We start from the raw sequence: 27,435 nt of genomic DNA, 5'->3' as shown, positions 1-27,435 counted from the left end.
AGGAAGATGATTCCACAGGAGAGGAGCCTGATAGCTGAAGGCTCTGGCTCCTGATCTACTTTTGGAGACTTTAGGGACCACGAGTAACCCTGCGTTCTCAGAGCGCAGTATTCTGGTGGGATAAACTTTCTGATTTTTATCTGTGAAAGGTGCTATAGAAATAAAATTTACTTACTTACACTCACCACGCCACTGTAAGAACAACAAAAGCCCCATGAGCAAAAAGCCAATAAAAATAATATACTAATGTAGCCTAATCCACACAGATGTACAGATGATTTACACTCAGGATACATTTCACTCAGGTAGGCTGCAGACAAGGCTGCACCAAAGCAGCAAACACTGGAGAATACTCTTAAAAGGACAGAAATCCCATCAAGACAGTGACAAGGCCAAAAGTTTAAAGAGTGTCTATTATTTTGTAAAATAAAAATAGCAATAGCAGTGGAATGGTGGTGCAGTCGTTAGCACTGTCACCTCACAGCAAGAAGGTTTCTGTGTGGAGTTTGCATGCTCTCTGTCAGCATGGGTTGTTTTCAGGGTTCTCCATCTTCCTCCCACAGTCCAAAGATTAGGTTCAATGGGCCTCATTCACGAACCGTTCTTATTTGTTCTTAAGTCCTACTTACGAAGTTTTTACGAAGATTGTGGCATTCATGAATGTTTTCTTATCCAGGATTTGTTCTTCATAAGAACAAATTCTGCGAACACTCAGGAGTTCTCTTACGCACATTTCAGTGCCGACATCATGGGCAGATCTACCGGGGTGGCATAGGGTGGCAAATGCCACCCTAAAAGAAAGCCATGCCACCCCTGCTGCCACCCCAGTTGGCAGCAACGAATTCAAAGAAAAGTTATGGCCAATTTGACATTCACGAGCGTAAATCTCCAATGTCCGACTGCAGTGAATGCAGCACGAGATAACGCCAGAGCGGCAAGAGACTGCTTTGTTTGGAAAACTGAGTGGAGTCAGAGGGGTAGCCTATTCCAGAAAGCGGGTTTAGTGAAAACTCTGAGTATATTAACCCTGAAATGAGGGAAACTCTGGGTTTTCAGTTCCAGAAAGAGAGGTAAATCAAACTCTGAGTCAATCACCATGGCAACTGAGTCTGTGAACCTAACCTGCTCGCTGGTTAGGTTTTTCTCTGTGTCCTCCCTCTTGCACGCTGTTTCATTTCCTCATTCATTCAGTCTGTGTCAAAGCTTGTATTGAAGCACATTCATTAGCGGAGATTTACCGTCTGTCACAATCTAAATCCTGCTGGATATTAGTTTGTTACTCAGGACTGTCTTAAGTTACTGAATTTATGCACATCAATCATTTCTTTGGACATCAGTTTTTGTCTTTACATTCAAATATTACACAGCGAGAATTCACCCTCAGCTCAGAATCAAACCTCTGTCCTTTTTATATTTATTATTTTTTATAACACTGTGCACAAGGATCAGACTGTCAGTCTGTTAGAGCAGCTCCCAAATGTTTATTGCACATAATGTGTAGGTCTAATTATTTAAATTTTAAAAATCGGTATGAAGCTTTAGACACGTAGTATCAATGACTAATGATCTCTATCACTGATGTCATTGGTCGCACTGATGGAACATAATTCCTATAGCCTAATATTGGGGATTATATGTTAATATTTCTGAGTGAGCAATGGTGCAGCATTTCAGTGTCTTTAAATTTACTACATTTGTAGCTGAAATAAAGTCACTGAATGCTGTTGAGTCAAGATACAAATAGATGTCCAACATTTTAAAATCTACTGTATTTTAACCTCAACGTCTTTTTAAGTGCAAACCACCAAACATATTATTACTGGGTCACACTGTGAGTTTACAGTCATGTCTTTATGTCTTTGATCTATAGCCTAGATATGTTTTAAATCTTCCTATTTTTCAGTTGCTGCCTCCTGTGTTTTTCCCCATCAGATTAAATCTGAACAAATATATTATTATATATTATTAATATAATGTAATGTATCGACAGCCTGATACAGTCAGATTCCACCACTTTATCTTCATTAAAGAAATGTAAGTCTGATAAATGATGAATGAACGGACAACACTGAATAAAACTTTTTTATTAACTTTATGGTTAACTTATTTACACTGTCCTCGCTCTGACTCAGGCTCTTCTTTTAAAGATAAACGTGCACCGTCTGCTACACATGCATTCATGCACTGATATCTCTACATCCACTGGATTAAAATGGAGGCAGTCTTTTATTTACCTATTGCCATGGTGAATTGTGGAGCTCCATTGATGATGGCTTTTTATTGTCGGCTTAACTCAGAGTGAACATAGCTACTCAGAGTTGACTGAACTAACTCAAATCAGCTGTTCTGGAACCGGTAACTCAGAGTTTCCCATCTCAGGGTAAATCAACTCAGAGTTCAGGGTTAGACTCAGAGTTTGTTGAATCTCCTTCAACACTTATTCCTAAAATGAACTTTTTCACATGAAACCTCAAATGTGACATTGATTGCATGAGAATAAATTTGTCTGTATGAGTTTGTAAATGGCAGCCCGTGCCCTTATGTAGTGTGAACATACTATTTCTCATCAAACTGTGATAACTGTGATTAAATTCAGTATATATACGTCTGCTATATGTTGCCACCCCTCAAAAATTCCTGCCCCCCTCTTGCCACCCCATAAATATTTTTCTAGATCCGCCCCTGGCCGACACGTTGGCACATTGGTTGTGTTGTCTTCTTTTGTGCAGTTCATTAAAATACGATATTACAGTGATATTTCTGTCATATTTTTTTATTTTAGTTTTTTGGAAATTTACAATTTGAATCTAACAGTCTGATTTTTTTTTTTTTTAACTAAGTGTATCAGTGCACATCTTTATTTTTTTAAATTCTCATTAATCTCTTTTTTTTCTTAAAGATATTTTTTGGGCCATTTTGCCTTTAATGGACAAGACAGGTAAGCTTGAAGGGGGGAGAGAGAGAGAGGATGACATGCAGCAAAGGGCCACAGGCTGGATTCGAACCGGGGCCACTGCGGCAACAGCCTTGTACATGGGGCACCTGCTCTACCACTAAGCCACCGACGCCCCAATTCTCATTCATTTCTTTAAGTGAACTGGATATGGTTGCAAGTGTTGAGACAATCTTATCGAGCGTGTCAGCTATCCTGACTTGATTGTCCAACACCACCTCCGAGATCAGGCCTGGAGAGGCACGGGACCGAGTACGCGTGGACCTACTGCTGCAGGAGGGTTCTGGTTCTGTTGCAGGTTGGCTCTGCGGGACTTCCATCTGTGAATAAATAATAAATCAAGCCATATTGTTGCGACCCTCAGTCCAATACTAAGACTTATTTTGATCTTACACACTATGCTAAACTCCTGCCTTTAGTAGGACACACGTTTTTAATAAAGGTTTTATTTCAGAAAAAAAGCAGCCGCACAGGGAGGGGATGAAAGTGTTGCCTCGGGGCCCAGGTCTGTATACAGACACTCAGTCGATGGTGCTCCTAAAAAGTAGTGTGGAGAAATTAAACTATTAATTGAATAAAAAAAACATTATAGTGATTTAGATTTTTCCCATAGCCTACCTGAGAGTGCCATCTCCCTGATGATGGCCCCGATGCGCTGGTCCAACTCAGACAGGTTTTGGGTGTCTGCTGTTCCCCCTCCAGTCCGTTGCATCTCCCGTCAGAATTTTGCAATGTTTTTTTTGGTGTCGGATTTGAGATCAAACCATTTCTTTTTCACCTCCTCTGCTGTGCGTCCTCCAGATACTGCGTTCACTGCATGTGTGACAGCCTCCCATACTTCCTTTTTGTTAGTGTTAGTGTAACCTGTACTGCAGCAGTGCCTCCACCTCTGAACTACCAAAGTTTTTTTTTCTCTTTACCTGCTGCGCTCCAATTGATTTACTTTTTGCTTTGGGCATTTTGTTGTTGCTGTTTACTCTGTATGACATCTGTGTCTGCTCATGGCCCTGCAGTCTCATATCCTTTTATGGGCACTGATGGGCGGTTACCTATGCTAATCCTATGTTAATTAGGCTCACCTGGCACACACTCTCAGTTTACGAGGAGATAGGATTCATCAATTTAAGAACACAGCTGCGAACATTTCTGCGGTTTAAGAACATGTTGATTAATCTGACGTAGAGTTTTCTTAAGAACCTTTTTAAGAGCAGCTTAAGAAAGAATCTAAGAAGATTCTTAAGAAGATACTGGTGAATGAGGCCCATTATACTTACTTACTTTCATACTTTATTAATCCCCCTGAGGGGAAATTCAATTTTTTCACTCTTTTTGTCATTAACACACATTACCTGAAAAGGAAAGGTGGTTAGGAATACTGAATGAATAAAGGAACAGCTTGGATGCAGGGAAGTATTTTCTTAATGCTTATACCATGGTCTGGGTGAATACTCAATTCCGATTGGCTGCAGGGTGTCAGTTAAAAGGTGTTATAGGACAGCTAAAAAGACGTTCCGGTCAAATTGCCTGATGACAGGTTCTAAATTATTGCGCTGGCTCAACTGCTAGTTTGTAACCACAGCAACGGAGACTCGGAGCAGAGGCAACGGATTACAGCGGGCGTCATGAGTAATTTTATTGTTTCATTTAATTTATTTGGTCAATTTGATAATTTTGATGACTGGGATGCAGAAGAAGAGAAGATAGAGAATGAAAAGCAAAGGGAGAAACGGCACAAGGAGGTGACACCGTAAGAATTAAATAATTTAGAAGATGAGAAGGATGAGCCCAACACCAAGAAGACAACGAAATGGGCAGTTCAAATGCCACTATGATGGACATACCCATATCACTTTAAAATTTCACTATTAATGGTAATGTAGCATTTAATTTTAAATAGGAAACAACCGTTAATTTGTTAATGTGTTTATATGATTTAATCTCGACTACTATGCTTATGAATTATTTGTTGCAATTAAAAACGATTTTGACTACTATACTATTTGGATGTTGATTATTTGAAACAAATTTTCTTGGGCCTATAAATGAACGCCAATGAATCATGAAACTAATATTTCAAGTTTTTTTTTTTGCACATCATCCTCTGACAACCACAGTCTGTAACACACAAGCGGTAAGAAGTGCACTGGCTTTCTGAAATAATCATCTTCTGAATAACATCACGTAACGTTTAGCCATCATCTCACTTCCCTTCACTGATCAGGGTCGCTATGCTCTCTACGCTGCGGCCACAGCGGGTTTCCATGGCAACGCCTGTGAACTAAAGAGATTAAATAGTCCGCTCAGCTGTGGCTTGTGAAAAACTCATGATTTTAACTGTAAAACACATTAAAGCATAAATAATTGATTTAATATTCATTTCTTTGGTAAGTTGCCATGGTGTCCATTATCAGGAATGAATGGACTTCGCGGAAGCGTCGGACGGTTCACGCCTCCGCGTCGTCCATTAATTCCTGATAATGGACACTTCGTTGGGCATTAACCCTTACATCATAGAGCTATTCAAATGTTAATCAGAACTTCTTTATCTATGTTCAGAGTGTCTTTGATCAGCTTTGAAACAGACTGAGGCCAGGTTCTACTGCCATGTTCAGTATGCAAATATTTGATCTTCTCATTCTCACTTCCATATGGAAGCATTTTTCTTGGAAGCTCTCCATGTGTCTTGTGAGTGTCTGTATGGTGTTCTGTAGGGATGTTATTTCATCCAAACAGGCAGAGGATTAATGTTAAGTGACATGGTTCAAAGGGGTTCAAGCATGTTGTGAATGCTGGCCAGTGGAGGCAGAGTGTATTCTGAATTGAGCTCCTCATGTTTTGGCTGATTAGGTGAGTCCCCTCAGGGCGTCATAGAGGTGGGTCTCAGACTGTCTTGTCCTGTACCAGCACGCCTCCTTCAAAGATGTCTGGTGATTCCTGTCCAACCACTTATGTTTACAACAAACGTCAGTTCACAATGACCCAGGGATGACACAGAGACAAAGCAGGCGACAGCCTGTGATCCCTCTGGTATCTGACTGAACATACAATATGGACTGGGCTTTTTATGAGATTTCTTTTTTGGGGATACATTTTTCATTCATTTACATATTGACACCTGTACTGTAAGGTTTATCAAGGCATACCACACTGATTGTTAATGTGTTGCTTTACTAGAAACATAAACTCACTCTTATTCAATGTAGGTAAACAAGATCATGTTGAAGAAGGATGTTTTTTTTAGCCGAGGTATTGGTTTTAAATTTAACTATCCATAAAATTAACCTCTGCCAAAAATAACTCTCCTGGTAAATAAAGATAATTCACTCATTTGTCCATTCATTAAGCTCATAAATGTCTGTGTGGCATAACTGAAAAATACAGAGCCTTTAGTGGAGTTTTAATGCTTAACGTCACTGACACTAGCTAAATTCACTTAGCGGCCTTGATGCACACATAGGATTGGTGCGCAAAAGAATTGGTGCCAGATACCAAAAAGATAACTGAGCCAGCTGTCGGCTACAGGCCAGATGGAATCATATGATGGCTGTGGCATGTAGAATGTGACCTTTTTCAGACAGACAATAACACTAGCTCTAATAAATTCTAAATGTGAAACCTCATGTTAACTGTAAAGGTCAAAATAAGAGAAAATTACCTTATTAATGGACATTACACACCATTTCCTGAGTCAGAAAACCATAGTCTGGTAATTATATCCAAGCACAACTTTCAAAGCCATGAAGAATATCCACTATTTTTTTGAGACACTTGTTCCTCCATCCTGGGATGGTCTCTTAACAGAGTTTGTGGCATAATACTTAGTCAAAAGACTGCTAAATTAGTCTAAAAGATCATGATAAAAACAGAGCAAATGTTCAATGCAGTGGTTTTCACAACATAGCACAGTCATGTGCATTGATTAGCCAACACTTTCCTGAGCCACTGTGTAAACCAAGGAATATATTTTTTATAGCTCTCCTTTATGATTTAAAAATATAGGGTTCCATATACAGCCATATTACTGCTTGGCAACAGATAAAAAAACAACAACATTTTTGCATTGTGTTTAATGTATTTCTTGGTCTTTACCGAATTAGTTTTCACTGACTGGTTACCTTTTCTGTTCCACGTGCTTCTTGTTGTCATTTATCTTTATTGTATTTTTCTCAATAATGTAAATTTAGCTCTTTTTGTTTTTTTTGTATTTCTCCCTTTTTGTAATGTTTTTCTCCTTAAAGGGATAGTGCACCCAAAAATAAAAATTCAGCCATTATCTACTCACCCATATGCCAAGGGAGGCTCAGGTAAAGTTTTAGAGTCCTCACAACACTTGCGGGGAGAGGGGTTAGCAACACAACTCCACCTAATGGAGGCTTACGGCGCCCCAGATTAAAACGTCCAAAAACACATAATTGAAACCACAAAATATCTCCATACTGCTCATCCATAGTGATCCAAGTGTCCTGAAGCCCCGATATAAAAAGTTGTTTGGAAAAACATCACTTGAACTCTGTTTTTAGCCTCATTGTAGCCTGCAGCTCTAACTGCCTCTATGTACACCGCGCTCACGTGTGCACGCTTGTGCGAGACGGTGAGACATGGGCGCCGCATTCATGTATGTTCACGTGCTTTCGCTGGTCGTGAGCATGGTGCACAACCCCTTTGTACTGCCTTATGCTGTGTTCCCACCAAACGCGATGAACGCGATTTAATCGCTCGTAACGCGTCGCCCGTAACGCGCAAGTTTGGACGCCTGACCATTTTGTTAATTCGCGTTATCGCGTCATTCACACGAGTAGCGGGGAAGCCGGCTGTGCTAACAGGAGCTAAGCTAGTGCTAATGTTCATAGTACAACCATTCTGCAAACTAATTAAAGACACATATTTATAGAACTTACCAAGTAGACCAGTCTCCTCGGCGTCTTTCACCCAAGCCTGCTCCTTTTTGTTGCGGTCTCTGTAGAGTAGACAGGTAGTATCATATAGCTCCGGGTAGCCACTGACGACCATGGCTGAGATAACCACCATCGCTGCTTTGTACCTGCTCTGGAAGTCCCAGATGCGTCGGAGGGCCAGACGCCGTTGTTTTTGGGTTTACCCTATCCTGCAGAAGCGCATCCAGCTCGGCGAGTTTCACCACCTCCTCCAGGAACTCCGTCTGGATGATAGTCGCTTTCAGTGGTACTTCAAGCTGACTGGGGCCCAGTTTGAGGACCTGTTGGCGAGGGTTGGCGCCAGGATCTCCCGGCAGGACACCAACTACAGGCGCTCCATTTCAGCTGCGGAGCGCCTGTCCATCTGTCTCCGGTGAGTAGCAGTTTTTTGCTGTGTCAACAACTGGACGTTGTTGACACACGCCAGTGACGTCGGGAGAATCTCAACGCTGATTGGCTTTCGCGTCACAACGTCACGCGAATTTGCCTCAAAAGTTCAATATTTTCAACTCGAGCGATGAGGCGTTGGACGCGATTTTCGCGTCTATTGCGCCGCGCTAGACGCCTCTATCGCGTCCATCGCTGATGTGAAGCCAATGGAACTTGAAGCTGTCGACTCTTTCCACTGTGGTCCTGTTGATGAAGATGAGGGTGTTTCCTTCCTCCTGTCTCTTCTTGTAGTTAACAACTAGCTCCTTAGTTGTGCTGAATTTGAGATCGAGGTTGTTGTCTTGGCACCAAAATGTCAGGCATCTATCCTTTCTGTAGTACATCTTGTTGCCGTTGGTGATCAGGCGGTCGTGTTGTCAGCAAACTTAATGTTGTTGGAACTGTGTGGCCATGCAGTTGTGCGTGAACAGGGAATGCAGGAGAGGGCTGAGCACACCGCCCTGGGGGGCACCAGTGATGAGCGTCAGGGTGGAGGATGTGGTGGTGCCTATCAGCATTGCCTAGGGTCTGCTTGTCAGGAAACTTAAGATCCAGTCACAGAAGGTGTTGAGTCTCAGGTCTCTTAGCTTGAACACAAGCTTGGAGGGCACAATGGTGTTGAATGCTAAACTATAGTCAATGGACAGCCTTCTCACATACATGTTCCTCTGGTCCAGGTGGGAGAGGGCAGTGTGGAGGGCGAGGATGATGGCGTCATCTGTGGATCTATTTGGTCTGTATGCAAATTGAAGTGCGTCCAGTGAGTCAAGGAGGGAAGAGGCGATGAAGAGTTTGACTTAAAGCACTTCATGATGTGGAGGTGAGTGCTACTTGGCAGTTGTCATTTAGACAGAGGGCTTTGGACTTTTTGGGGACATGTGTCAGGACTATAATGTAGATCAGTGAGAGGTTGAAAATTTCTGTGAAGATGTCTGCCAGTTAATACACACACACCTTGAGAGCTCATCCAGGGGTGCCATTAGTTCCAGGTGCCTTGTGTGGATTAATCTTTTTAAAAGATTAACCCACACAAGGCACTACTATCAAATAATGTTTATATGAAGTAATGACCATTAAAAACATTGTTCTGTAAGCTTTTATCTGATTACCTTATTTTTGTTTGTTTGTTTGTTTTGTATTGTATAAAACCAATATTTAACACTAATTTACAGTAAATGAATTTAAATAAACACATAAAATAAAAGCATAAAGCTGTCAAGATATTGTTAATGGGCTTTAAAGCAGGTTAATTTCAGTGTAATTTTATATTATGTTTTGATGGGGAATTCTGGATAGATTGGATAGTCCTATAAATTTATCCAATATTGCGCCATAAAACCAAGGTTTTGAATGACGTTATCCTAAGATATCTCTGCAATATTTTTCTTATTTATTTTTTCTTGTATATTTTATTTTTTATTCCCTCTAGAGTTTCTTTATTGTTTTTTTCTTTTTTTTTCCATTATTCATACAACAATTGAACTGTATAAATGCAGAGAATATACAGTGAATGCCTGTCTTTAAAACATAATTCTAGTAAAGAGTTTTCACTGTCATTGGACAGTACATGTTTGGCAACTGTTGCTGCCAGATCATTTTTTACCCTGCCTTTTACAATTTTTAAAATTCTTTTTTTTTTCATTAAATTCAAAGTTTTATTGTAAAACAAACAAAAAACAAAAAAACAAACAAACAGAAAGGTGCTTTCATTTTACATTCAGCAATAGGATGTGTAATTTTACATAGAACTACTAGTAGTAGTAGTACTAGTACTAGTAGTAGTAGATATAATGTAATAATCTTTTTTTTAGATAAATGTAGAATTTCCCATAATGATTTTTTTTTTCAATGAAGGTGATTTACACTTTCACAAATTTCTGTGAAATAAGTTTTTTTTTTTCAGCACAGATTTCATAGCAATCTATCCAACAGTTGTTGGGACATTTCAAACAAAATTGTTTGTTAATGCAAGAGGAAACATCAGAGGATTGCTAAGGTGTTTTTCTACTCTGGGAATCTGTGACTTGCTTGAAACTTTGACATTGCAGGAAAAGTCAGGTGATCACCAAAGTCAGTATGATTCATCCTCTAGTAACTATAATGTACTACGGGTGTAACGGTACACACAAGTCATGGTTCGGTATGTACCTCGGTGTGGGGGTCATGGTTCGGTGTGGTTCGGTACAACGGGGAAAAAGCAACAAAAAGTCACACATGTATTACACTAGCTTTTTTTCATTTATTTTGAACAGACACCAGTTGACTTTAAAACTAAAAACCATCTCCTGTTATAAAAGTAAAAAATAAACAGAATAAAACACCACTGCTCCTGCAAGCTTGTAAATGGCAGGGACCATAGACTGGCTCAAGTGCTTTCAGTAAATACTTGAAGCCGGCTCCTCTACTACGGCATATGGGTGCATAGATATGGATATGTATATGCAAATTGCTTCGGTGATGTTTCTGGCCCTGTCTGTGTTCATGTCAAGAGGCTGCTTAAGGGGATAAGTTGTTCCACACAAGTTGTTTTTTTCCTCCCACCAGTGATAGACATATCAGGGTGATGCCGTCTTATATGCGTTAACATGTTTGATGGTAGGGGAAACACTGAAACACATTATATTAGGGGGGCTCCCCCCCTTTAAGGTCAAGTTAATTTTATTAAATTTTATTTTCTATGTAGCGCCAGATCACAACATAAGTCATTTAAGGTTACCTTTCCTATAGAACAGGTCTATACCCTGTTCTTTTATTAAACAAACTAAATAGCCTTATGTTATTTATCTTATTTACACAATGGCATGTCATTTCTGTCTCTACACGGTGCGCGTTTACAATCCTCCTCTGCTCTCTGTATCTCACATGTCGGAGTTCCGCCCCAATGCGCACACAAACACACAGACACGTGTGCGCACTTACAGGTGAGCACACTAGAGCGCATTTTCCTGACAGAAGAGTCTGGCGCAGTTTGTTACCTGGCATAGTTATTGCTATGGACAGTGTAACACGCTGCTCACACAGCAGCGCAGCACAGCGCTGGACACACAGTCAATTGGAGCGGAGCTTGTGTTGCTTTCAGGCCTTGTCATGTAAATAACAAATTCCTGGATTGAAGTGAGGACTCGACTTGTTTTAATACTCACTCAGACATATTCGTCGTATGACTGCTTGCACCGAACCGTGACGCCCGTACATACCTGACAACACGGGAAAATACAAATGTTACACCCCTATAACCACTTTAAGTCTATTGGTTGTTGTTGAGACATTCCAGTCTGGGCCAAGGAGTAGACCAGCATTTCCATTCACAGCCATGTCACTGGCATGACTAAGAAGCAAAAAACCAGTTGACAAAAAATTTCGTACTGAAGAGCAAACTCTCTCCTCAAAGAAAATTGCAGTCAGATCTAAACATAACTTTATAACTGCATATGTCTTTGTCTTTTGTCCTTCATGCAGCTCAGTCTGACTGGCTCTTTATCTTTGCAGGATAAGTGGCTCTGACAACATTCAAGATTTCCTTTTAATGTTATTTTCTGAGTTGCACAGTTTCAAATTGTAAACAGTCCCATTCAGCTAACTGAGTTGTTCACATATATCAGAGATCTCTACTCTTTAGTAGTGTTGCTTTCAATCAACAACACAGTCAGAGAGCTGTTGAAACCTGTTGTACCTGTGGCTCTGTAGAGGTGTGGCTGTAGCCAGGAGACATTCAGTAAGGAGGGTAATCACCTTACAGTATCTCCAACTGAAGGTTAGGTTTTGTTGTCTCAGTCTTCAGAACAAACCCAAACACTTGTCTATAGTTGTAACCCAGGTTCTTAATGTAACCATTACTAATCGTGATTCATGTCTTCAGTGAAAAGTTCAATTACTTTTGTTTCTGCAGTAAGTTAAATGGCACAGTATGAGAATTATGCCTGCAGTGTGTGTGTGTGTGTGTGTGTGTGTGTGTGTGTGTGCGTGAATGCATGCGTGTGTGAGTGTGAGAATGTGTGACTCACAACCAGAGTCATAGGGTTACACCTATGGGTGTGTATGTGTGATATGTAGTGACATTCATCAGTGTCCACTTGCTGATTCTCTTGCAAACACAGGGCTGTGGAATACTCAAGGTGAACTGAGAAACTAAACCAGGATCAAAGTCAGTGCTCCTGTTATGAAATGTCTTGTGTTTGAAGTTAATGGAAGTGTCATGGCTATCTGGAGTAAAGTTTGATATTTCTTGTATATTTGAAGAAAAAAAACCCACAGAATCAAACAGATATTTAGACCAATTTGTCCAGTATCTGTAGATGTCTCCAGCAGTTCAGGGGCAAGAATAAGATGTAATCCAGCCACTTTGGATCATTGTTGATACCACTCTCACCACCTGGGGTTTGCCTGTCAGGAAGTCAAGGATNAGAAAACCAGCAGACTTTAGCTATACATATATACATATATATATATATATATATATATATATGTATGTATATATATATACATACATATATATTAATCTCTCACATTTTTCACGTCACTGTATCACCGTTTAGACTAATCTGATGTTTATAAAGTCTATAAACACAATGACTGAACAAACATTACTGTGTGTACGTTTTGTAAATAATATGGTTATCGTAGATTAGCAGGGCTAACCGTTAGCTGTTAGCCCCGTTAGTGGTGTCTGTAATGACTCATTAACTCTAAACGGTCTGTGAAAATAATATTTTTTTCCAGCAGATGTCTTAGTTACAACATGTTTGAGCTAGCAAAGCAGTTTTGTGTTGCGATGTGTGGTATTTATTCATTTTGGGAAATCACGATGTCTAGAAAGCATCAGTGGCCGCAGCAGCAGCAAAGCTAACATCAGGACGTCATCTGTTAAAAGCCTCCCGTTAGCGGATACGACATGAAACTACTCTAGTTAGCTCAATCATGTTGTAACTAAGACATCCGCTGGAAAAAAATATTTTTTTCACGGTCTGTTTAGATTTAATGAGTCGTTACAGACACCGCTACGTTAATCATGTTATTAATTTCAAAACGTGCACACAGAAATAGTAATGTTTGTTCAATCATTGTGTTTATAGACTTTACAAACACCAGATTAGTCTAAATGGTGATATAGTGATGTGAAAAATGTGAGAGATTCATATATATATATATGTAGCTAAACTCTGCTGGTTTTCTACACGGAAGTATTTGTAAACAACAAGGTGATTCCCTCCGAAGGGACACTAACAACTCAAAGTACACGTCAAATAAAATTTCTCCAAACATGTTTTTTGTTATTTTAGGTAGTTATTATCACGCTAATGTATGTTCAAGTGTCCATTTCCCCTAATAAGTTGGTTTTAATTCTTTATTTGATTCTAAAAACACAGTCTGACCATCTCAACCTTTTATTTTGGTACTTACGGTGACCGGCAGTGTGAATTTGCATATTAGCTAAATATTTAGTTTCACCCAGAACATTTCGGCATATTAGCTAAATATTTAGTTTCACCCAGAACATTTCGATTTAACATTTAACATTTAGATTTAGCATTTAGATTTAACATTTAGATTTAGATTTAATATTTAGATTTAGATTCAGCATTTAGATTTAGATTTCATATTTAGATTTAGATTTAGCATTTAGGTTTAGATTTAATATTTAGATTTAACATTTAGATTTAGATTTAATATTTAGATTTAACATTTAGGCGCCACATTTAATATTTAGATTTAACTATTTAATATATTTCAAAGTTAACAAATATTGCTGTAAATGCTGTCATTTCCTAATTTTTTTTCATTTTGGTGTGTGTGTTTGTGTGTGTGTGTGTAGGGGGAAGGAGAGCAGTATTGCCATAAGACAGAGAGAGGAAATGATGTCAGTGATAAACACGAGTGCCTTCCTTCCACGGTGGAGCACTCTGACGCTCATGCGTCATCATGTGAGGTGATGCAATTGGCTGAAATGGCTGTATAGTAATAGGCTGCAGTAACCTAGCAACAGAGGTGGGGCTATGGAAAGAGTGTGTGTGTGTGTGTGTGTGTATGTGTGCAGCTTCCCTCCTTCATTGTCCTTGATTTGTTCATTATTACAGGAGGGTAAAGATATATCAGCGTTATCTCTCACACTTTTCTTTGTTTCAGTCATACAAATAAAATCACTAGAGTCAATTTAAAGACCAAACAAAAAGAAAGTAACAGAAAGAGATGATCAGATTACAACTATGAGAAAGTAAAGCCTCATAACTTAATCCCAATATATTTTCGGATCATGTTCTGTTACATTCAACAAATCAGTCATTCTCTCCATTCCAAGATCAAAAAATTCCAACCACCATGTTTCTTTTGAAAAAACAATCTGCCTTATGTGTCTTCCAATTCATCAAAATCATTCTCTTAGCAGCCAAGAAGCCTTGGCCTGCTATTTTCCTATCCTTCTTTGACCTGAGTTGTGCAGCCCTATAACCCAACAAACAAATGAGAGGACAAGGAGAGAGTTCTATCTTAAGGACAAGTGACAATGAATGGACCACATCTTCCCAAAAACATTTAATTGCAGGGCAGTGCCACAGCATGTGAATTAAAGTTCCTACTTGACCACACCCGTGCCAACAGAGGTCAGAGGAGTTGGGGTCTATTTTCTTCATTTTTGTCGGTGTGATATATGCTCGATGATGAATTTTCATTTGTATAATTCTGAATCTGACAGATTTGGAAATAGCTGCAGGATCCCTCCATATTCTCTCCCACCCTATTGGATTTAGAGAGACCCCTAAATCCTGTTCCCACTGTGACTGAGTGTGGACATTAGGGTTTGAACATATTAACAATTTATACAGCCCGGAGACTGTACCTCTGTGTGAAGCTAAAATCTTAATTTATCATCTAACTCAACATTGTACTGCAAATATTCTTTTGGGAGTTTTGAGAGGATTGATGTTAACTGAGCATACTGTAAGAAAGTGTTGACATTTAGACTATATCTTTTTTCAAGCTCTTCAAAGGACAAAATCACCCCATTTTCTACAATTTGTGAGATTACATTAATGTTATGTTGCTGCCATACAGAGTTAGACAATGGGTTCCCTGCTGCTTTGAAGGCTGAATTATACCATAGTGGAAAGGATGCTAAGGCAGTCCTCGTTATTCCTAGTTTTTTGTGAACCTTTTTAACAATGTCACATGACAAGCTAATAATACAGTTATCTATTTTTGGTGGAGCAAGATGATACCACAGGGATGATAATGAAATTGATTTGTTTTCTTCTCTTATCATAAATTCCTCCAGCAAATCCCAGCTACCTTTTGATCTATTTTGTTGATAGTCCCACATTAGAGGGAATCTGGCATTAAATGCTAAATAATACATATATACATCTGGGATACCCAGGCCCCCTCTATTTCTTGGCAATGACAGTTTCCTCTTATTTATTCTGGGCTTTTTACCCTTCCACAAGAAATCTGAGAACATTTTGTTTATATTATCAAACCAAGGTTTGTTTATATGCAAGGGAATGGAAGAGGTCAAAAAGGTTCATCTTGGTAGAACGTTCATTTTCAGCACCTCTGCTCTGCCCCATAAAGACAAAGGTAGGTTAGACCACCTTTTGAGGTCTTCCTTTATGGAATGAACCATAGGTTGAGCATTTATTTCAAAAATTTTGCTGATAGGGGTTCTGATCTTAATGCCCAAATATTTAATCCCTTCTCTTTTCCATATAAAAGGAGCTGGTCCCAGATCAGCAATGTGTGTAAACTAATTTAAAGGGATAGTTTCACTTTTGCTCCAATTTATTTTATAGCGTGACAGACTGACAAATGTTTTTATAATTTGTAATACTTTTGGGATTGAGCATGATGGCTCGGACAAAGTCAACAAAATATCATCTGCATACATATTAAGTTTAAAATCATAATCCCCAATTGGGACACCTGTAATATTTCTTTCCATCCTTATTGCACAAACTAAAGGCTCTAGTGCCAGGATAAATAATAGTGGGGAAAGAGGACAACCTTGTCTAGTAGAGCGATAAAGCTGAAATGGTGCTGAAATAATATTATTGCTCTTAACTGCTGAAACAGGTTCATGATACAGAGCTCTAATCCACTGTAAACATCTAGATCCAAAACCATATCTGGAGAGAGTGTAAAATAAGTATTGCCATTCAATACGGTCAAATGTTTTCTCCGCATCCAATGATACTGCTATCACTGGATGTCGGAGAGAGCTGGTAACTTGCATAATCTGCATAAGCCTCCTCATATTGTTGGATAGTAATCGCCCTGGGATAAAACCAACCTGGTCCAGGTGGATTAAAGTGGACACAGTTTTTTCAAGTCTTTTTGCTAGTATCTTTGCAAACAATTTATAATCTTTATTAAGTAAGCTTAAAGGCCTATAATTGTTTACATCTAGGTGGTCTTTCCCAGGTTTGGGCAACTATGATATTATGGCTGTCCGCATTGTATAATATCATTATATAAAGGCACCAACAGTGGTGTGATCTCTTTCGAGAAACATTTAAAAAATTCTGTGGTGTAACCATCTTCACCGGGTGCCTTACCATTTGACAGACACTTAATATTATTTAAAATTTCAACTGCTGAGATTGGGGCATCAAGTGTTTGTCTTTGCTGCTCATCTAATTTTGGCAAGGGCAGATTCGTGAAATAATTATCTAACTCTTGCTGTGTTACTTTACATTCAGATTCATACAGTGTTGACAAAAATCTTTTAAACATATCATTTATAATATCATGGTCACTTATGATCTCACCATTGTTGTTTCGTAAAGCAGAGATTGAATGCCTTTGTTCAAGTTTTTTTAATTGATATGAGAGCATTTTCCCTGCCTTCTCGCCATTCTCATAGTGTTTCCTTCTCAACTTGTATAGTGCAAAAGCAGATTCCTCATGCATTAATGCTTGTATCTCTGCCCTTGCCAAAAGAATTGCATGTTTTAAAGTATTATCACTCGGATCTGCCATATGCATCAACTCAAGTCTAGATAATAATTCCTTTTTCTTCTGTATCTTCTCTTTGTACTTATATGATGAAAAAATAATGATCCACCCCCTACATGTTGCCTTAAAGGCCTCCCAAACTGTCTGTATGGGAATGTCAGGAGTTATATTTAATTAAATTAATTCTTTTACATTCTGTTGTATTAATTTAACAAATTTGTCATCATTGAACAATGAATTATTAAAGTTCCATCTTTTAGATTTTGGTTTAGATTTAGAAGATGGGTAGAAACTTAATGACACTGGAGCATGATCCGATATGACAATACTATGAATAGTGGTATCAACAACAGAGTTCAGTAAATCATCTGACAGCAGAATATAGTCAATTCTGGAATAGGAGTTATGTGCCCTTGAGTAAAATGTGCTCTCTTGATTGAATGTTTATCAAACGCCATACATCAGTTAATGACTGTATCTCTAGTAGTTCGTTTTAGGCTCTTGAGAGAGACTTATCTGCTGGTAAAGGGGGGCCAGAACAGTCTACTTAAGCATCATTTACTAAATTGAAATCGCCAGTCACCAATAATGGTGTGTTTTTGAACTGTGCTAGCTGAATGTTTAATAAAGAAACAAAGTTGGCTTGTGCTAAATTCGGGTCATACAGATGAACTAAAGTTATTTTATTATTTTGCAGATCACCTGAAACTATTACCCATCGCCCCTCTTTATCAGAGATCACTTCTAAGGCTGTAAATAAAATCCTCTTTGAAATCAAAACACAGAATCCTCTGGAAGCTTTTGTGCCAGAAGAGTAAAATATTTGTCCTACCCAGCGCTGTTTTAACTTCAGAGTCTCTTCCTTGGTTAAGTGTGTTTCTTGTAGCATTACTATGTCACAATCCATAGATTTTAAATGAGACAGAACTTTGAACCTTTTGACAGGATTCTGGATGCCATTTATATTCCATGTGATTACTTTAATTACCCTTGATGACATTAGATATAATTAGGTAAAAATGAACGTTTTGCAGAGGGCAGTACTGTAGTGGGGAGAGAGGGAGGACAAACACATTACACCTAACATAAAATATACATACCAACCTACAATAGCGCAGATTACATATAACATCAATAAGATGAAAAAAAGAAAAAGAATCCATCTCCAGTCCGTGATAGTCGGGCGTTGACGCCGTATGACTGACTGCCAGACCATTACAACGCTTAATAATGTTAATACCCCTATATATAACAAAAGAAAAAAGAAAAACACCTAAATCTACTTCGGGATAGCCGATATTTCATACTTTAATTATAAACTATAAATTATGACCTATTGTCCATTTTCCAAATTAAACACAAGAGCCGTCCCGCATGAAAAAACAACAAACCGAAAGTCCGTGTCATAAACTCAATGCATGAGGCCGTCACGGAGCGCTGGTCTGGGGAATCTGCTGCCGCCTCTTCTCCAACTCTCTCTGTGCTGCCTCAGGTGTGTTGTAGATCAACTTTTCGCCGTCAATAGTCACCACAAGCCGGGCAGGATGGAGTATCCCGACTCTTAACTTCTGCTTTTTAAGTTTTTGTATTATATTGTTGAATTACCACGTTGTTTCCTCACCTCTGCTGTCAGATCCTGACGGATGTAAAAGGGACGACCTTCCCAGAGGATTTTTTTTTTTTTATTTCTTGCTGCAATCATTATCTTCTGTTTATGTGCCCATCTTAGAAGCCGTACTATTATGTTGCGTGGTGGATCCTCAGGATTTGGCCGAGGGCGCAGCGCTCTGTGGGCAGTGGCGTATCCAGGACATTTTTACTGGGGTGGCCAAGATGGGACACAAAGCTAGTGTGGGGTGGCCATGGCATAGCAAAGTATAATGCCACGTACGCAGCCAACCCCGGTTCGAATCCTGGCCGGAGGACCTTTGCTGCATGTCACATCCCCTCTCTCTCCCGTGATTTCCTGTCTCGTAACTGTCAAATAAAGGTGTCTATGCAGGTAAAAAAATATTTGAAAAAAAAAAGTCTCTTTTTTTTTTTTATTCCATTTCCACCTATCACAGTCCTCAGGAATCTCTGGTTATTTTAACATGTCGATTTTTAATCAGTAATTATGTTCAGGATAGGGTACAAATTTTCTAAGAGCCATTTCCTTATAGTGGATTAAAGTCCTCATCTCTTCACAAGTTAGATTAGGGTAGCAATATTCAACTGCTCTTAACTCATCCTATAGAATAACATTAATCAGTCATCAGCTCATCATCTGTGTCACCTGTATTGTTACCTGTGTTTGCTCTACTAATTGAGGCGCCATCTTGTGGTTACATAAAAACACAGCAATCCAGGCAACAGAACAAACCAAAAAATTCAAATCAAAGCTTAATACTTAAAGATAGGCCTTATTAAAAAGTTTATCTGTAAGCAAAAGATAAAATAAGCTTGTAAGGAAAAAAGGAATATTTGTTGTTCTTTACATGCTTAGTTCATGGTATTATTTAGCTTAGATATAATTTGTTGGAGATACTGGAATTTGATTTTTTTGGTTTGTTCTTTGCCAGGTGTGTTTTTATTTAACCACAAGATGGGGCCTAAATTAGTAAAGCAAACATAGGTAACAATACAGGTGACACAGGTGAAGGCCTGATGACTGAATAATGTCATTATATAGGATGCCTTATGATGTACGAAAAGGGGTCTGCCCATTTTTCCGACAGCCCATTGGTCCGACATCCCATTGTTCCGACCATATTAAACCCATTGTTCCGAAGTCCCGTTGTTCCGAAATCATCATGATGTCCTGTGGTTAAGGTCTGGTTAGGTTTAGACACAAAAACCACTTGGTTAGGGTTAGGAAAAGATCATGGTGTGGGTTAAAATGAAAAAGAAAGTGGCAAACACATAAGCTGTGAGCCTGCTCCGCCTCAAGCCTTTCCCAGCTGACCCAGAGCGCACCATCAAGGCCGAAATACGCCCACCGGGAGCCGTTCAGCACCGCGGAGAGCTCCCTACACAACCCCGACCCCAGAGTTAATAACAGAAGGTTGTGGTGTTTCATTCTCTCCTCTCTATGACACTTGTATCTCTACCAGTAGCCTACTTTTGTTGCGTTGCTTATCCTCTATGGTACACAAATACAGTATTGCCTAGTATAATCACATATCGGAACAACGGGACGTCGGACTAATGAGAGGTTGGAACAATGAGAGGTCGAAACAATGCTACAGAACCGTATGAAAATGTGCAAAAAGTGGTTTTCAACCCAGACAGTATTCATGTCCAGGGCCCTGATGAAGGCATAAATTGAAACGTTGGCTTTGATTCAGCGTGCCATTTTTATCCAGCAGTTCTGCAGTTGACGTTGTCACTGTGACCATCCTCCTGTTTCATTAGCAGCAGCAGCAGCAGCATCAGCAGATGCGGCGTGCTCATCTCATGGCTGATGGCTCACCTATCAGACCTGCATGGCCATTGGCCAAACGTCCGCTGAGCAGAAATCAGCTCTCACAGCCTCAGTACGACCATTACTGTGTTAGTTAGAAATGTAAAACTGGCCCTAAATCAGCTGATTACCTGTCATCATTGATTGGCAGCATTTCTCTTGTTTCTTTTGTTGACAGACTTGACCAACTACCTATCAGATCTGGGGTGGCCATAGGGGTGGCCAATGAGTTTTCAGGGGTGGCCCCGGCCACCCCAGGCCACCCCTCAAAATCGCCATTGTCTGTGGGCCCGGTCCACTTCAGGCACTGGATCTCCCTCGCCCGTGCCCAGAACATACTGAAATATGCGGTTTAGTAACCCATTCAGATCATCTGCCTCCATGCTTTCTTTAATGCCGAATATCCTGATGTTATTTCTTCTGCTGCGCGATTCAAGATCATCCAGCCAATTGCTGAGGAATGACACTTTTTTGGAGAGCTCTTGCACCGCAGACTGCTCGTTTCCCAGGTCATCCTCCAGGGCACTTATGCGTTTTTCTGCATTTGTAACCCTGTGCTGCACAGCTTTAGTCTTTTGATAGTGTTCGGATGGAGGAGCTTATCTCATCAAGTTTGTCTCTCATGGAGTCTTGATTACTTTGGAATGAGCTGAACAAACTTTTTGCCCATGCTGGCGCATCATATGCGTCTGCGTCCTGCTGGCGAGTCTTGTGAGTGTTTGTGCTCATTCTTGCGGAGCTTGATCTTTAATTCTCCGTCTTGTCACCCCATCCAGTTGACAAAGATATTCCTCCACTTTGTTATTTTGTAGCTTGTCTTTTTTTCCCCCCTTTTTTCTCTTTAGAGGGGTTAAAATTGGTCTGGCGAGTCGTTGCTCACTAAGACACCATGCTCATCTGTCCGTAGTCATGTGAGAATACTCTAACATTTCTGATAACTCCATTAACTGGCAGAAATTATTCATCAAGGAGGTCTTGGAGCAGGAGAACAAGGTCTGGGAGCAAATCACAGTTCAATGAATGTGCTGAAAAACTTTCAGCTTTGTGGGATGTACTGATGATTTATTACGGTATTTTTGAAGTTTAGAATGTGAAATGTATATAAATGTATTTTTGTTGTGTTAATAATTATTGCCTTATTTTGTGCATTGATTGAGTCCTGACCCTAGATTGTGCAATCCGAATTTCGTATGAATCTCTGTAGCCATTTATGAGATTAAAATTTTTTCCCATTTGTGATGCCTGCGCGTAGCAGAGTATTTCAAGAGTGCCAAAAGAATCTCAGACATAGCATCTGAACATATGCACATGCAGTTTGTTTACATTGCTTAAGCTTTCTTTAAAGCTTAAGCTTTCTTTATTTATGTAAAACTGAACTTAAAGACCCATGATTAAAATGGTATCATTTCAAAACTAATTGATGTATTGAAATTTTGCAATAACATTAGATCGCAAAAACAGGATTTAGAGAAAAACTGCAAAAAAAAGTCCCTAAATTTAACATTTTTTAATTGGTAGCAAAATTGGAGCAAAAAATGCAATTATGCATTAATTTTAAGTTTGAAGTGATAAAAGAATTAGACTCCTCCAAGCCTTTTCTGAATCTTGACTTGATTGTTACAGGTCCACCTTGAGGTCAGTGAGAATCATTTTTGTGTGCCTAAGTAGTGGGTGAAATTTGTAACCCACCTGCCACTTGTGGTGACTTTTGGTCTTACAGTTTTGCTGCACAAACAAATATTTTTTGTCTTTTTGTCTTCATTTGTTAGGACAGTTTATGTGTGAAGGGGGAAGAGAGAGGGGATGACATGCAGCAGAGGGCTGCAGGCTTTGATTGAACCCACTAGGCCACCTGTTGCCACCTGCACAAACAGTTTTAGTGGACAAAAGCATTGATTTTAGGGTTCAAGCCAACACAGACTGTTAGAAGTTAAAAGCTGGAAAGGATCAATACCTTGGAGTGTTCACTGCACCTCCATTAAAGATAACTATCAAGTTTTATGATGAACTGACAGATGCTTATTTTATCACACCCAAATTTCTGCTGGGTCAAGCTCCTCTTTGGCAACACCATCACCCTCATTGGTCAATTGCAACAATATTTTGGGGGCATGTTTTCAGTAGCTTAATTAAAATATCCATTAAGTCTGGTGATGTTTGGACAGACTGTTCTTGATTTATTGCCAATCCGTGGCAGGCCTATGCACATGTTTGAGACTGGTGATGCCCCCGGTTGAGCTTTTTAGTTAGTAATGATTTTACACACACCGTTCAACATTGTTATGACACATACCATGCAGGTCTTGTAATGATTGGACACACAATTTGTCATTCATAGTCTCATTTGTGGTATGCTAAGCATTTTTTTCCATTTTAAGTGCTCCCTGGTGGCAGATTTGAATGATATCAGGCTTCAGAAATGAAACTGAATTGAACTGATGAAAGTTTCATAATAATTGATCTAATGGTTGAGGGGTTAGGGCACTTTTAAAGATCATTGGTCAATATCTTAAAAATACTATGAGACATCAACAAGCTGTTGATAAGCTTGGTAAAACAATGATTCTCTGAGATTCCGGCAAGAATTTTACCTCAGTTTAAAAGGAAATGTCAAAAATGTGTTTTCAAAAAAATAGAAAATAGAAATGGTTTATAATCATGACAGACTTAAATGGTTCTTGAGGCTTTTTGTAGAGCACATTAAAGTGGACCTGTATGTTGAATTTAAAGTCAATGGGACTTAAGGTGTGAGGAGAGGGGGTAATGGAACTTTTAGGATCAATCAATCAATTTTATTTATAAAGCCCAATATCACAAATCACAATTTGCCTCACAGGGCTTTACAGCATACGACATCCCTCTGTCCTTAGGACCCTTACAAAGTAACGCGTTAGAGTACTTTGATTACTTTTTGCAGTAACGAGTAACCTAACGCGTTAGTTTGCTGTTTGAATAATCAAATACTTAAGTACATTTTCAAACAAGACATCAGTTACTTCTGTTACTTTTAGAACGCTGGTCCTTCAGCTCCGAAACAGCAACGGCTGTCGTTTGGTTCTAATAACGGAGATAACGTTAAACCTATCAGTCTGAAAGAAGCCACAGAGCTTGTGGCTCGCTACGTGGTTGGAGAAATGCTGCCTGGTACACGCTACACACTGGCACTCATTAATTATCCCCGGTCGTCTTTCACGGCGTGTGTGATGTCATCGGGTTATTCTTGTCCTATTTTTATTACTTTCACTATTATTTGAGTCACTGCCAGAACTGTGTCTGTTCATGTGCCAGCCGACATGTTGTTGTAGTCACCTAAAAGCGTCAGCAGATGGCAGGAGCTACATTTGAAGCGCCATACGTAAACTATCAAGTTACTGTATCTTCCACAGGAAGTTCTGACAAATGTTTCAGAATAAAAGCCTATTTAGAAAATGGAGGGATTCTCTAGCCGAGGTTATAAGGGGCTTTTAATTTGAAGCAAGTGTTGAGTTTGAAATGACGGTGCGATATGTTAACTTTATAAAGACAACGGAGCGGATAAAAAGTAAATATATAAACACACAGAGGGATTAATAACTAACGGACCGTCTATAATGTAGTTTGTTTCAAATGAAGCTGGGAGCCTCTGCAGTTGGTTGTGGTGAGTAAAAGCCCCACCGCTATTTGTTAATGTTATTACTTTATGTCCGACCGTGAGGATGTACTATTGTTTGCTAGCTTGATGCTAATGACAGTAACGTTAACTCAGCGGGTTGACAAAGTGCCTCTGCTGTTTCACACCATCACTTCCCCCTTTTACTCTGTGTGGTAACATCCCTAGAGGAAATATTAAAAATGCTGGGGTGTTGTCATACAGTTGTCTACGGCAGCAGATCGTTCTGTGTTTCTACTGGTCAAAGTGACGGCTGTGATGGGAGAATTGCATCTCAGTGAAGGGCAAGTGGTCCATAACTTTAATTTTGGAGACAAAAAAATGCAGGCTTAGCGCCCTGTGGTCCATTGCCCAATAGGAAATGTAGAATACTCAAAAGTACTTTAAAAGTGCTTGAGTTACTTTTCTCAGGGAGTAACGTTGGAAGTACTTTTAAAGTAATTGAGTTACTCAGGGAGTAACGCAGTAAAGTAACTGGTTACTTTTTTAAAAAGTAACGCAACAACGTACTTTGATTACTTTTAAAGTAACCCTTACCCAACACTGGTCGTGGGTTGCGTTTTTTTGGGCTTGTTTCTAAAGTGGAGTTGCTTATTTGGGCTTGCTCTCTAAACATCGCCTTTCTCTATATCTATCCGTCTATTAAATTATCCCATCATAGTATGTGGGACTGCAGGATGTTTCCACAGCTCCACTCCCTCCGCCCCTCTTCTTCTCCGCATACACACAGGTGATGGTCAGCCAATGAGACTTTTCACATTTAAATTGTGCAATTAATGGAGGTTCTTTAACTATTTCGCTATGAAGTGGGTGAAATATGGAAAGAATACAATTAAGATTTGTAGAAAGAGAGGGGATTAAAAGATTCGACTTCAAGAGGGGAACGATTCAAAGGCAGTGTGCAGATTCAGATTCTGTGTGAAATATGTACTCATCATTCAGATCTTGTTCAGCATACCAGCACTGTCAGTGAAAGTAAAATGGCTCGTTATATGCAACTTCTTTACTTTCATTTTCATCCATTCATTTATTCTTTCCATGTTTTTGGTGGGCTAGTTGGTTTGAGTTCAAGGGCAGTAAATATAATGTATTTGTAAAGTAATTTTGAAACAGTTGCATATACTGCATCCTATACAGAATAACTAATACAATGGCCTCTGGCTATTTTTAAGGTTGTCATTTTCATGCCAAACAACGCAAACCACTCCATAAACATTCCGCATTTTATATCAATTCCAGAGTGATCACTCACTCACTCACTCATTCACTCGTTGCGTGCCAGACAAGGAAGCCAGGACCCAGTTGCAGAGTTAAGTTTAGAAACAGTTTATTTACAAAGTAGCAACAAAAAATCAGTTCACAGAAAAATACGAGCAAACAAAGTATCAACCAAAAACTCTTTCTGAGGGAAAAGTAACAACAGAAAAGGCTAAACATAAAATCACCATTAACATGCAAAAAAGAGCAAGAACAAAAGTGCAGCAAAAAGAGTGACAAGGCACAAAAACTCACTAAACCTGGAAACCAACACTGGAGCATAAACACGTGGCGGGAGGCAGGAGATCACTGAGAGCACGAGCATAATGCTAGAGCAAAGAGAATAATCCAGCACTGGAGACAAAGAGAGTGTGGCTTAAGAAGCCGGCTAATTAGGCAGAACGAGCTGCAGGTGTGCCGGGAGCCCAGTGCTCCCGGAGATCGCCCTGCCCCTCGGCACTCACTCTGCAGGGAGAGGGGGAGAAGGATCAGATAGGAGCAAACACAATTGCACAGAAAATCAGGACCACAACATTACTGCTCTTTATGTCGGCTGACATGTAGGGCAGCAACAAAGGATCTCCAAAAATACAAGTACCTTGTAGCTGGTATAAAAAAAGAAATTGTGGAAAGATGTAGGTTGAACTGCACTCTGTTTTGGTAGTTTTGTTGAAACATTCAACTTTATTAATTTGCAGAATGAGGGAAATTGAGTGTTAGTGTATTTTAATATTCATAACATACATTAAGCCCATAACAAGTCTTTTTATTAAACATTTTATTTTTGAACTTGACATTTTAATCTGAAGTCTTTTGTGGAGGTAGGTCATCACTTGGTGATAGGTGAATAAAACAGAGACAAAGCCACAGCCAATGCATACTAAATGTCAGTGAATGCCTTTGTCCAATTTCTTTGATTATGCTGCCCTCTTCTGGTACATTTCTGAAATGCTTTTGGCTTACATTTTACATAACCGCAAAATGTTGCAAGAAATGTTGAGTGTGTGCCTGCTTCCTGGTGTACATTGCTAATATTCCCACTACAGAGTAATAATTAATAGCAGTAGCTGTATCACTGATGTACATAGGCCACTCACTGTGTGTGTGTGTGTGTGTGTGTGTGTGTGTGTGTGTGTGTGTGTGTGTGTGTGTGTGTAATAATAGTTAATAACAGTAGCTGTATCACTCTATTCAATCAATCAATCAATTTTATTTATAAAGCCCAATATCACAAATCACAATTTGCCTCACAGGGCTTTACAGCATACAACATCCCTCTGTCCTTTGGACCCTCACAGTGGATAAGGAAAAACTCCCCAAAAAAATCCCTTTAACGGGGGAAAAAAATGAGGAGGGATCCCTCTTCCAGGACGGACAGACATGAAATAGATATCGTACAGAACAGATCAGCATAATAAATTAACAGTAATCCGTATGACACAATGAGACAGAAAGAGAGAGAGAGAGAGAGAGAGAGAGAGAGAGAGAGAGAGAGAGAGAGACACACACACACACACACAGAGAGAGATGCAGGACAGACGGCAATGACAGTAGCTTACAACAGTATTAATGAAAGTAATAATATTATAGTTATAGTTCTGGCTACTCCTTTTTGAACATGGATAACTTGTTATCATTTGTTGTTGTATTCTTTACCTTTTTTCTTTTTTCTTTTTATTTTTAATATGTTCAAAATAAACTTCAATCAATCAATCAAAAAACTGTGGTACAATATGTTTAAAGTATATATTAATATCTGGCAGTATACATATGTGACAATAATCATATGTGTATAATAACAAGTGTGACTAAAGAAATGACTAACAAC

At 39.3% G+C, this 27,435-nt stretch overlaps 1 protein-coding gene across 11 annotated transcripts in view; it reads left to right on the top strand.

The window, feature by feature from the left end:
- Positions 1–27,435, top strand: part of plekha6 (pleckstrin homology domain containing, family A member 6) — a 277,398-nt gene that overhangs the window by 144,828 nt on the left and 105,135 nt on the right. For 3 of the 11 annotated variants that reach the window (XM_050038763.1, XM_050038765.1, XM_050038760.1), the window contains exon 3: positions 8,994–9,136. The exons of 7 other annotated variants lie outside the window; for them this stretch is intronic. The gene's annotated coding sequence lies outside the window, so the exon portion shown is untranslated. Of the gene's footprint in view, positions 1–8,993; positions 9,137–27,435 lie in introns of those variants that run through there. One more of the 11 variants, XM_050038764.1, reaches the window with a different exon arrangement.

The sequence above is a fragment of the Epinephelus moara genome, chromosome 24 (genome assembly GCF_006386435.1).
Source record: "Epinephelus moara isolate mb chromosome 24, YSFRI_EMoa_1.0, whole genome shotgun sequence".
Taxonomy (NCBI): Eukaryota; Metazoa; Chordata; class Actinopteri; order Perciformes; family Serranidae; genus Epinephelus; species Epinephelus moara.
This window is presented reverse-complemented; position numbering and strand designations above follow the sequence as displayed.